Source organism: Heterodontus francisci, chromosome 2 (genome assembly GCF_036365525.1).
Source record: "Heterodontus francisci isolate sHetFra1 chromosome 2, sHetFra1.hap1, whole genome shotgun sequence".
Classification (NCBI taxonomy): Eukaryota; Metazoa; Chordata; class Chondrichthyes; order Heterodontiformes; family Heterodontidae; genus Heterodontus; species Heterodontus francisci.
In genome coordinates, this window is record NC_090372.1 from 98,778,245 (window position 1) to 98,790,767 (window position 12,523).

General features: G+C 47.7%; 1 protein-coding gene across 16 annotated transcripts in view; it reads right to left on the bottom strand.

Annotated features, from left to right (window-relative positions):
- LOC137345926 (histone deacetylase 9-like) overlaps positions 1 to 12,523 on the bottom strand; it is a 1,063,883-nt gene that overhangs the window by 123,687 nt on the left and 927,673 nt on the right. Inside the window, exon 25 of one of the 16 annotated variants that reach the window (XR_010968626.1) lies at positions 8,984 to 9,057. The exons of the other annotated variants lie outside the window; for them this stretch is intronic. The gene's annotated coding sequence lies outside the window, so the exon portion shown is untranslated. Of the gene's footprint in view, positions 1 to 8,983; positions 9,058 to 12,523 lie in introns of those variants that run through there. 16 annotated transcript variants of the gene reach the window in all.

Below are 12,523 nucleotides of genomic sequence, written 5' to 3' on the forward strand. Positions count from 1 at the left end.
AAGCCTTTGGATGTACCAGCTGGTAAATTCCCGAGGTGGTTTTCCTCTGCAGGAAGTGAAGCAGGGCAAAATTTGGAGGGGAACTTGCAGGTGGTGGTGTTCCCATGCCTTTGCTGCCCTTGTCCTTCTAGTTGGTAGAGGTCGTGGGTTTGGAAGGTGCTGTCGAAAGAGCCTTGGTGCGTTACTGCAGTGCATTTTGTAGATGGTACACACTGCTGCCACTGTGGTCGGTGATGGAGGGAGTGAATGTTTGTAGATGGGGTGCCAATCAAGCAGGCTGTTTTGTCCTGGATGGTGTTGAGCTTCTTCAGTGTTGTTGGAGCTGCACCCTTCCAGGCAAGTGGAGAGTATTTCATCACACTCCTGACTTGTGCCTTGTAAATGGTGGACAGACTTTGGGGAGTCAGGAAGTGAGTTACTCGCCGCAGGATTCCTAGCCTCTGACCTGCTCTTGTAGCCACGGTATTTATATAGCTACTTCAGTTCAGTTTCTGGTCAATGGTAGCCCCTAGGATGTTGATAGTGGGGGATTCAGCGATGGTAATGCCATTGAATGTCAAGGGAAGATGGTTTGATTCTCTCTTGTTGGAGATGGTCATTGCCTGGCACTTGTGTGGCGCGGATGTTACTTACCGCTTATCAGCCCAAGCCTGGATATTGTCCAAGTCTTGCTGCATTTCTACGCGGACTGGTTCAGTATCTGAGGAGTCACGAATGCTGCTGAACATTGTGCAATCATCAGCGAACATCCCCACTTCTGACCTTATGATAGAAGGAAGGTCATTGATGAAGCAGCTGAAGATGTTTCGGCCTCGGATACTACCCTGAGGAACTCCTGCAGTGATGTCCTGGAGCTCAGATGATTGACCTCCAACAACCACAACCATCTTCCTTTGCGCTAGGTATGACTCCAGCCAGTGAAGGGTTTTTCCCCTGATTCCCATTGACCTCAGTTTTGCTAGGGCTCCTTGATGCCATATTCGGTCAAATGCTGCCTTGATGTCAAGGTCAGTCACTCTCACCTCACCTCTTGAGTTCAGCTCTTTTGTCCATGTTTGAACCAAGGCTGTAATGAGGTCAGGAGGTGAGTGGCCCTGTTGGAACCCAAACTGAGCGTCACTGAGCAGGTTATTGCTAAGCAACTGCCGCTTGATGGCACTGTTGATGACACTTTCCATCACTTTACTGATGATTGAGAGTAGGCTGATGGGGTGGTAATTGGCCGGGTTGGACTTGTCCTGCTTTTTGTGTACAGGACATAGCTGGGCAATTTTCCACATTGCAGGGTAGATGCCAGTGTTGTAGCTGTACTGGAACAGCTTGGCTAGGGGCGCGGCAAGTTCTGGAGCACAGGTCTTCAGTACTATTGCCGGAATATTGTCAGGGCCCATAGCTTTTGCAGTATCCAGTGCCTTCAGTCGTTTCTTGATATCACACGGAGTGAATCGAATTGGCTGAAGTCTGGCATCTGTGATGCTGGGGACTTCAGGAGGAGGCCAAGATGGATCATCAACTCGGCACTTCTGGCTGAAGATTGTTGCAAATGCTTCAGCCTTATCTTTTGCACTGATGTGCTGGGTTCCCCCATCATTGAGGATGGGGATATTTGTGGAGCCACCTCCTCCAGTTAGTTGTTCAATTGTCCACCACCATTCACGGCTGGATGTGGCAGGACTGCAGAGCTTAGATCTGATCCGTTGGTTTTGGGATCGCTTAGCTCTGTCTATCGCATGCTGCTTACGCAGTTTGGCACGCAGATAGTCCTGTGTTGTAACTTCAGCAGGTTGACACCTCATTTTGAGGTATGCCTGGTGCTGCTCCTGGCATGCCCTCCTGCACTCTTCATTGAATCAGGGTTGGTCTCCTGACTTGATGGTAATGGTAGAGTGGGGGATATGCCGGGCCATGAGGTTACAGATTGTGGTTGAGTACAATTCTGCTGCTGCTGATGGCCCACAGCGCCTCATGGATGCCCAGTTTTGCATTGCTAGATCTGTTTGAAATCTATCCCATTTAGCACGGTGGTAGTGCCACACAACACGAAGGAGGGTATCCTCAATGTGAAGGCAGGAATTCGTCTCCACAAGGACTGTGCAGTGGTCACTCCTACCAATACTGTCATGGACAGATGCATCTGTGGCAGGCAGATTGGTGAGGACGAGGTCAAGTATGTATTCTCCTCTTGTTGGTTCCCTCACCACCTGCCGCATACCCAGTCTAGCAGATGTGTCCTGTCGGACTCGGCCAGCTCGGTCAGTAGTGGTGCTACCAAGCCACTCTTGGTGATGGACATTGAAGTCCCCCACCAGAGTACATTCTGTGCCCTTGCCATCTTCAGTGCTTGCTCCAAGTGCTGTTCAACATGATGGAGTACTGACTCATCAGCTGAGGGAGGGCGGTAGGTGGTAATCAGCAGGAGGTTTCCTTGTCCATGTTTGACCTGATGCCATGATACTTCATGGGGTCCAGAGTCGATGTTGAGGACTCCCAGGGAAACTCCCTCCCTACTGTATACCACTGTGCCACCACCTCTGTTGGGTCTGTCCTGGTGATGATCGCAGAGTCTGGGACATTGTCTGTAAGGTATGATTCCATGAGTCAGGCTGTTGCTTGACTAGTCTGTGGGACTGCTCTCCCAACTTTGGCACAAGCCCCCAGATGTTAATAAGGAGGACTTTGCAGGGTTGACAGGGCTGGGTTTACCATTGTCGTTTCCGGTGCCTCGGTCGATGCCAGGTGGTCCGTCCGGTTTCATTCCTTTTTTTTGACTTTGTAGCGGTTAGGTACAACTGAGTGGCTTGCTAGGCCATTTCAGAGGGCATGTAAGAGTCCACCACATTGCTGTGGGTCTGGAGTCACATGTAGGCCAGTCCAGGTAAGGACAGCAGATTTCCTTCCCTAAAGGACATTAGTGAACCAGATGGGTTTTACAACAATCGACAATGGTTTCATGGCCATCATTAGACTAGCTTTTTAATTCCAGATTTATTAATTGAATTCAAATTCCACCTTCTGCTGTGGTGGGATTTGAACCCATGTCCCCAGAGCAATACCCTGGGTCTCTGGGTTACTAGTCCAGTGACAATACCACTACGCCACCGTCTCCCCTCATTACTGTTCATCATTCGCCTGTTATTTATATTAATTCGTTACTTCTGCCAAACTTTACTAGGCATCATAGAAAGGTGGAAGTCTGACATTTCTGAATCCTGCCGTTGATATTGTCCCATCCACTAGAAATCCATCTTTTTTTTGTTGTTCCAAAGTATCTTTCAATTATACTTCTGGGTTGGGGGCGGAAGCAGAGTTCAAGACAGCCCAGAGGTGACTAGAAGGCGTGATAAGTAACTTGCTCTTCAATTTGATCTTCATTCTTATCGGGAGATGGTGAACTACTGCTCAGCATGTATAAGATCAGGAACCCATGTTGTAGGGAATTATGGGTGCAAAATGGCATGAGTCAATAGCTTCTTGTCTGCAATTTCAGAAACAAATTGACTTGCAGCCAAAGCCAGTCTCACCTTACACACACAACTGGGGATAGAAATTAGGGAACAGATAGATTTACATTGTCAAGATGCTTTAAATATTTTGTGAAAATGAAGAAAACAAGAATAGTTATTTCTCACCAAAAACTTCTTCTTGGGCCATGAGTAGTTGACTTCAAAGTGTGCCAATTCCGTTACTCACTTAAATATGATTAGTAGCCTAATTTATTTCTGTGAAGGTAGATTCAATCAGGCATGGGCTTTTACCATCCTTGCAGTAATACCCAGAAAAGAAAGGGTCCACATAGTTATTTTGTGGCTAAATTCAGATTCAGTGCAGTCAAGCCAAACCAAGCCTTTATGAATAAAAATCACAGGTCGGATTTTTGTTTTTGAGTTGCGACCCCAACGACCAACGCATTTCCTCGGGGCGAGCCCAGCGCTCAATTAGAGGTGCTGGAAGTGTTATGGAGGTGGGAAGGGGAAACTGAATGTGATCTTTAAAGACAAGTGGCAACCATCAGTGGGCTTGCAGTTGCCTATCCAAATGAGTCACCAGGGATCTCGGAGGGCCTGTGTGGATATGGGAACACATCCCGTTGCAACCACACACTGTGCTCCTCTGGCCTTCTGCTGTCCAGGAGATTGCCTCTGCTGCGGCTCATCCTGGCTGCGCTGTCCAATGTCAGAATAGCCTGTTCACATCTCAACTCCTGCGGCTGAGCTTTGAACATTCACCAGGCCTTCCTATGCCAACCCCAGCTGCCACAGTGATGCCAGCAGGCACACTTCCCTATCCGGTTTCCTGCCACTCTCCACTGTGGACATTAAACTCTTCCAGCTGCAGCAATATCCACACTGAGACACATCTGAAGCAGCTGAACTTTATTTGCTGCCTCTGAATTAATTTAATCAGGCCTTCCCATAGCCCTCATGGCCCTCCACACTGCTCACGTCTTCACAACTGTGTTGTGTTCCCCTCATGGCGTCTTCCCCATTCCCAGCCTATAAAAATTGTTCACTGATACTGACAAGCCTGTTAATGAGCTCTTCAATGATCTCAACAGGCACTTAATTGGAGGAGAGCGCCCGACCCATTCCCTCCCTGCCGGCGGCACTTTGAAAATAGCATCAAGTTCCAGAGCTGGCAGGGCCCAGCGCTGATCTCCGAGAACATGATATGCAGCCATTACTGCTCTCAGTGAGGTTTGAAAATCTGGCCCATGAGTCCAAACACAGCTTGATACTTTGATAAAATATGCACAATATTATTGCATCACTATTATTAGCATATGCTTTGCACTGGGGCTGCTTTCAGACTGTTTGTATTAAGACATCTAGGCCATGAAATTCAGCTCCATAGCACCACTGGTGCTGGCGCTGTGGAAGCATGAAATTCAAACTTTTGGCTGAAATACTTCTGGTCACTTCCATGCAGCCAGCGCGATGCGCCCTAACTGAAAGGGTGCGAGCAAGGGCGTGCCATGTGTGTGCCAGAAGCATGCAGAGTGGGTGGATCATGAGATCATACAGCCTCTAATGCTGATCTGGTGCATGATCTGCCATATTGGACCTTACAGGTCCTGCTGATGCTCTATCTTAATCACTCCAAGCTGGACATATGTTCAGCTCCATGCGGAATCTCCCCACTCGTGCTTTTTAAATGAATCATTCTGGGACTTCTAGGTGAGATACTTTGGACTTTCTTTTGCTGGTGCAGAATTTGTGGAAGTGTTATTGGAGGAGTTTGGAAAACCTTTTGTATTTACAAGGAAGTGGTGATGGATTTTGAGAAGGAGATCAGAGGAATTGGAAGGTCTGTCAGGAGAAAGCCTGCTTAAGTAATGGGGACTATAGTTCCAGTTCCTCTTGGACTGCAGCATGACTTGGAAATGGAGTACAGGTAATAGAGAGGGAAAGCTGTGTGCAGGGGAAGGAGGAGGAGGGCAATCAATATAAGGCCTTACTCACCAAGGCTCTTTAGGGAGCCCTTCTCCTACCTCTACCTCAGCCAGGAGCAGTGTCCAAGGCACCTACATTTCACGAAGGAGATGGTGACAGAACTGTGCCACCTCCTACAACCCAACCTGCAGTCATACAGCAGGGCGAGGACAGCCTGCCAGTGGCCATGAAGATCACCATCACAGTAAATTTCTACTCCAGTGGATCCTTCCAGATGGCAACAGTGACATCGATAACATTTCATAATTCCCATTGCATTACTGCCTCAGGGAGGTGACAGGGGCCCTGAAAAGGTGAGGGGATTTCACCATCTTCTCTTGCCGGAGAGACGCAGAAGGAGTGAGCACAAGGCTTTGCCAGGGTAATGGGATTCCCAATGATGCAGAGCACTATTGATTGCACACACATGGGTCCCATATATTAGCGCAAGGGCTACGAATCCATGAACGAGAAGTTGAAGTGTGACCATGGCTAGAAGATCCTCTCAGTGAACGCTCACTATCCTGGTAGCAGCCATGATGCATGGATCCTGTGCCAATCAGCCATGCCCACCATCTTTGGGCCACCATGAAGAACCATAGGCTGGCTGCTGGGTAACAAGGGATACCCAATCTACACCTGGCTCATGACTCCCCTCTGCCACCCAACCACACATGGATAGCGCACCTATAATGAGGGTCATGCAACAACCAGGAACGTCATGGAGCAAACCATCAACATCCTTAAACAATGATTCTGTTGCCTGGACTGCTTGGGGTGAGCCCCCCAGTACTCACCAGAGCCTGTCTCAAGTTCTTGGTGGTCCGCTGCATCCTCCACAACATTGTTCTCATGAAGGCCAGTGGGCCTTCGGAAAGCAACTCAGGAGGAGGAGGCACAGGAGAAGGCATCAGGACACCTTCAATCCAGATCAGCTGTCCGTGAGCCAACTCTAGATCCCCTGGGATCTCATCCCCCACATCACCATTGATCCACAAATTCTCACCTTTCAATCCATCTGCTGCAGACCATCACAGCATCCTTTCAGCCAAAATTCTGAAATAAAAGCCGCCAACAAAAAACATTTCCATAACAACTTTATCCAATAACACATCCTATAATACATAAAAAACTGAACTATTCACCCTTGTACATTCGCTTAGTGCCTGTCTTGCGTGTGTCTTTGCTTGTCTTAGTGTGTCTATGCAATGCTATCCCAGTGGCTGCAGCATGGCTGGTGAAAGATTGCTGACTTTCACTGGGGAAGACTGCAGATGACCTTGGAGGATGACCATGAGCAGCTCTGGGCATTGAGGGTCTAGCTTTGGACTGAACCACCTCTGCATGGGCCTTAACAGTCTGGGCTGGCTGGCTGAAAGGCAACAGCAAGGGCACTGGTGCAGTGGCAGTGATGGGAGCACAAATGCAGTCATCCTGAGAGAGAACAGCAACTTTGTGCATCACGGAGCCACTGCCACAGATTGCTGGACTGCTATGAGAGCTGCATGCCCCTTTTGAGTACTAGTATCTGGAGTCAAGATGGCAGCAGTCTGAGCCTGCATGGCAGCAAATTACGTTTGCATGGCAGCAAGCATGGATCTCATGATGTCCATCTGAGCCTCCACTGCAGCACTGAGATGTTAGGTAGATCCTGCCTGTGCTGCACTGGAAGCTGAGATATCGGCCCTCAGATTCTGCATCATGGCTGGGTCCTCAAGTGCTCATGGAGTTGGTCACCAATTCCACGCTGGTAAGGATGGGTTTCAAGCTTTGCACAAAGCCCTGTATCAAATTGGAGCCAGACTCCTCCATATTCCTTGACAGTGGGAACAGGCCTGCCAGTTCATCAAGCATCTTGGTGTATATGCCTGTCAGCATTCTCCTGAATGGCATCCCATCAAAGTCTCATGTAACTGAACTTGTCTTTGACCTTGCCTTCTGGGGAGCAGGCACATGAGCTGTCCTTTTTAGTGACTCACAATGTGCTGACCATGACTCTAAAGTACGTGCAGGGCCAGTATCTGAGCTGGTGGCTGTAAGCATCAGACGGTGCATCTTCATCAGAGATCTGGTGTTGCTCTTGCCCTTCATGGTGAGGCTGCACAGGTTGGCCAGGTGGCAAATCATGGGTATCTGAAAGCAAAAATGCAGAAAGGGAGGGTTGTTGTGAGAGAAGTGGGGTGGAGTGGAAATCAAAAAGTCCATGGTCATACCATCTGCAGCTTGCACTTCACGTCAGATAGCAGGATGAGGGTTTTTTTAATCCTTTCATGGGATGTGGGTGTTGCTGGCAAGGCCAGCATTTATTGCTGATCTCTAATTGCCTTTGAGAAGGTGGTGTTGAGCTGCCTTCTTGAACCGCTGCAGTCCATCTAGTGCAGGTACACCCACAGTGCTGTTAGGAAGGGACTTCCAGGATTTTGACCCAGCGACAGTGAAGGAATTGCGATATAGTCCCAAGTCAGGATGGTGTGTGGCTTGGAAGGGAACTTGCAGGTTTTAGTATTCCCATGCATCTGCTGTTCCTTGTCCTTCTAGGTGGAAGAGGTCACGAGTTTGGAAGGTGCTGTCAAAGGAGCCTTGTTGAGTTGCTGCAATGCATCTTGTAGATGGTACTCACTGCTGCCATTGTGTGTCGGTGGTGGAAAGAGTGAATGTTGAAGGTGGTGGATGGGGTGCCAATCAAGTGGGATGCTTTGTCCTGGATGGTGTTGAGCTTCTTGAGTGTTGTTGGAGCTGCACTCATCCAGTCAAGTGGAGAATATTCCATCACACTCCTGACTTGTACCTTATAGATGGTGGATAGGCTTTGGGGAGTCAGGTAGTGAATTACTCATTATAGAATTCCCATCATCTGACCTGCTCTTGTAGCCACAGTATTTATATGGCTGCTGCAATTCAATTTCTGCTAAATGGTAACCCCCAGGATGTTGATAGTGGGGATTCAGCGATTGTAATGCCATTGTATGTCAAGGGGAGATGGTTAGATTCCCTTTTGTTGGAGATGGTCATTGCCTGGCACTTGTGTGGCGCAAATGTTACTTGCCACTTATCAGCCCAAGCCTGAATGCTATCCAGGTCTTGCTGCATATGCACACAGTTTCAGTATGTGAGGAGTTGTGAATGGTGCTGAACATTGTGTAATTATCAGTGAACATCCCCACTTCTGACCTTATGCTGGAGGGAAGGTCATTGATGAAGCAGCTGAAGATGGTTGGGCCTACGACACTACCCTGAGGAACTTCTGCAGTGATGTCCTAGGCTTGAGATGATTGACCTCCAACAACCACAACCATCTTCTTTTGCGCTAGGTATGACTCCAACCACTGGACAGATTTCCCTGATTCCCATTAACTCCAGTTTTCCTCGGGCTCCTTGATGCCACACTCGGTCAAATGCTGCCTTGATGTCAAGGGCAGTCACTCTCACCTCACTTGGGTGAGATGGGATTTGAGAAGGACCAGAAGGCAGGAACATACCATCATCTTGAATGCTCTTGGTAATGCCTTATGCAGCAGCCTCAGTCACAATCAGCCCCATGAGGCAGATCACTGTCGCCACCAGATGGTTCAGCTGATGCAGGCATGCCTGTCCTCTGCTGCTGTCTGTGATAATGTACCACCCTGTCCTGCAAGCGAGATGGAAGAATGTCAGTGTCATGCTAGACCTCCACTTGGAAAGAATGAGGCAGATTAATTTTGTCATATGGACAGTAAATTTCACATTGTTGCTAGGAAGAAGAGAAGGCCTGTTACAGGGGCTGCCAGACACTTGGCTGGAAGACATTTACATACTAAAAGTGATGTGAGGTTACTTCCCTTATCCAATTTAACCCACAATGGACTTTGAGCACCAGACATTGAAGGTGAGGGAGCTCAAATTTCAGGATGACTGCTGGGATAGCCAAATCCACAAACAGACGTAGTCAGACAAGCTGGTCACGTGACAAACCTGCTTGGCAACCGAGTTTTTCTGAATTGTACAAACAGTTTGAACTGAGAGAGTCTGTTTGCTCCTGAACTGAAACAACCTCTCCTGGCTGGCTCGTCACAGCCTCTCCTGTCTACTCACATCTTTTTCTCACGGAACTCCAAATTCACTGGAGACACATGAAGCCCAAGAAAGAAAAGTCTCCTACAGCGAATAAAGTTTAAAAAGAATACTGGGCCCCAACAAAAAGCAAGATCTACCTACAATCAAGGACTCTACAGTGAACTTGAAGAACCATTTCTTCTGCTCTGTTCTGTCTCTATCTGCATGTGTGTATCGTGTATGCACGCGAGCGTGGGTGTGTTGTGTATCCGTAGGCGTTAACCGAATAAAAGTTTAAGTTCAATAAATTTCAACCTTTCTCCTTTAAACATAAAAAAACCTGTTTGTGCTGGTTTCTTTGCCTTATAATTGGAAAGCAGTGAACAAGGATTCACCAAGGAGGAACTAAAAACACAGTGTGTTAAAAATTAAACCCTGTTACGGTAAGACCAGGTGAAGGCTGAGAGGGACCTCTATACACCTTTCTCACCTAGTTGTAATAGATTGTGTTGCAATGTGTTGGGGTGATGTGTCTGCATAGCTGAATAGCTGGATGTATGTGAAAGCTGCAAAAGGTAGGTATGAGGCTGGCAAGTATGTGAGGTTGAGGTGGAGCTTCTGAATGTTAGGTGTGAGTCCTGATTGCTTCTTGGTGAGTGATGGGGCTGTGGTGCATTGAGCAAAGTGAAAGGTTGTGGTGCAGTGGGTAGCAGATGTCTTTGAAGGTGCAGTCACTGGCGTTGACCACCTGTGTATGGTCATTGAGATTTTTCCGGCACTGCAGCCAGGTCCTCAGGCCCAAACTCTGGGAATTGATCTCCCTGGCCACCTACTCCAATTCCCTTTGTAGGGTATGCCTGGAAGGCATTCTGGGTCCTGTGGAAACATCACCTCTTTCTTTTTTTGGCCTACATCATTAAGGCCTCCAGTGCCATATCCAAAAACCTAGAAGCTCTCTCTGGCCTGTTGCTACATTTGCAGTCCTGCACCTTACACCAAACCTTCCTGAGACTGTTCCACCAGCTCTTGTGGCCTGTTATAGCTCCCCTTTAAGATGGGCAGTCTCCCTTTAATAAGTGCAAGCTAGCTGTGCATTGTGCTAGCCACACATGCACCTCGGGACCCCGCCCCCCGAGCTGAGCGTACAGCCAAACAGCAGTATGTTTCATCCTGGGTTGCATGCTACAATCATGTTATTGAGCAGGTAGCATGAAGTTTGCGTGCTGCCTGTCTCAACGGCACTGGGTGCAAAGTAATCCTTATGCCCAATATCGGGCCTTATCGAATTTTTCCACCAAAAACATTATACTGTGGTAATGTATGCATTTACTGGCCAGTGGGAACACTGCACTTTTCAAAACACAGCACATCAATCTACTGGTTACTACTCTGTCCTCCGTCCCAGTCTGTGTGATCTGTGAAATTTAGCAACAATTGGACCAATGTGGGACCGTTTGGATGGCATTCCACACAGGTGTAAGAATGAACTAAGTGCCAACGTGTTCCAAGTGAATGACATTGCCCCCAAAACATTCCCAGAATGATGCTCTACTGAAACTTGGGACAGATCTGACAGTTCAACAGTTAAAGCTAGTGAGCCACTGCCTGGCTGGTCTGCAGGCTCCTTATCCTGGAAATTCCTGGGCCTGAAGTGCTAAAAGTGGGACAGAGTGTCTAACCCTAGATTAGAAAGTTGGACACACACAAGGGGAAGAGAGACACTCTCAGATTGTTTCTCAACAGTGAATTAACACATTTCTTTCCCATTAGTCTTTGGTTATAATGGACTCTATATTCCAATTAGGTACATCACTGATGGGGCAGGACTTCTGTCTGCAATAGAGATGCCTCCACCCCTGATCCCAGCTAAATTTTTTGCCCAAGATTTATTAGAACATGAGAGATGGGTTCTTTAGTGGAAGCTAGGGCGCATGTGACAGGGGGTTGGAGTCATGGTGCAGAAGGGCTCAGGGATCTGCCACTGTGCCAGGATCCCAGCAGCCTCTGTGCTGTTGGAAAAAAAGGCCAACATTTTGTTTAAAAATCATTATTGTACCCTTGAGTCTATGCAAGGCAGCACTCTTTGACTCTAAGCACTCTAAGGAATACTTATTTCAACCCAAGAGATCAACAGGCAGAAAGTATGGTGGTGGTCCTTGAATTTATGTGCATCCTCCCATATGTGGTCAAGCATTTTAAGCCACTGCATATGTCCATTGGGAAATGGGAAGAGTCAGGGTGTGTCCCTCGTAAAGTTTCTGACAAACTCCCCCACTCCCAGATCCACAAAAAATTGCCAGAGTTTGGCAGAAAATCTGGTTCCATATTTTCATTTAATTATATTTTTTGTTCCTGGGCCTCATGTTGCTTAAAATGGTGTTCCAAATGTTGTAATGGATATTACTGTGCTCCATAGATGTAGTTTTCTGTTTAACCAATGGGAATTAATTTTAATTTGTGCTTTTTGGAATGTGAAATAATATATCATTCAGACTGTGTCCTTCTAAAACTGGTCACAAGGTGAAGCACATGACATCTAGGGCATGAGATGTTATTACAGTGTTTGCATACATTCCAATTTTCCCATCCATTTCCTAAGGAAACTCTTTTTAAAAATTCTTTCACGGGATGTGGGCGACGCTGGCTAGCCAACCTTTATTGCCCATCCCTAATTACCTTTGAGAAGGTGGTGGTGAGTTGTCTTCTGAAACTGTTGCAGTCCTTGTGCTGTGCAGGTACACCCACAGTGCTGTTAGGAAGGGAGTTCCAGGATTTTGACCCAGCGACAGTGAAGGAACAGAGATATAGTTCCAAGTCAGGATGGTGTGTGGCATGGAGGGGGGAACTTGCAGGTGGTGCTGTTCCCATGCATTTGCTGCCCTTGTACTTCTAGGTGGTAGAGGTTGCAGGTTTGGAAGGTGCTGTCGAAGGAGCCTTGGTGAGTTGCTGCAGTGCATCTTGAAGATGATACACACTGCTGCCACTGTGCGTCGGTGGTGGAGGGAGTGAATGTTGAAGGTGGTGGATGGGGGGCCAATCAAGCAGACTACTTTGTCCTGGAT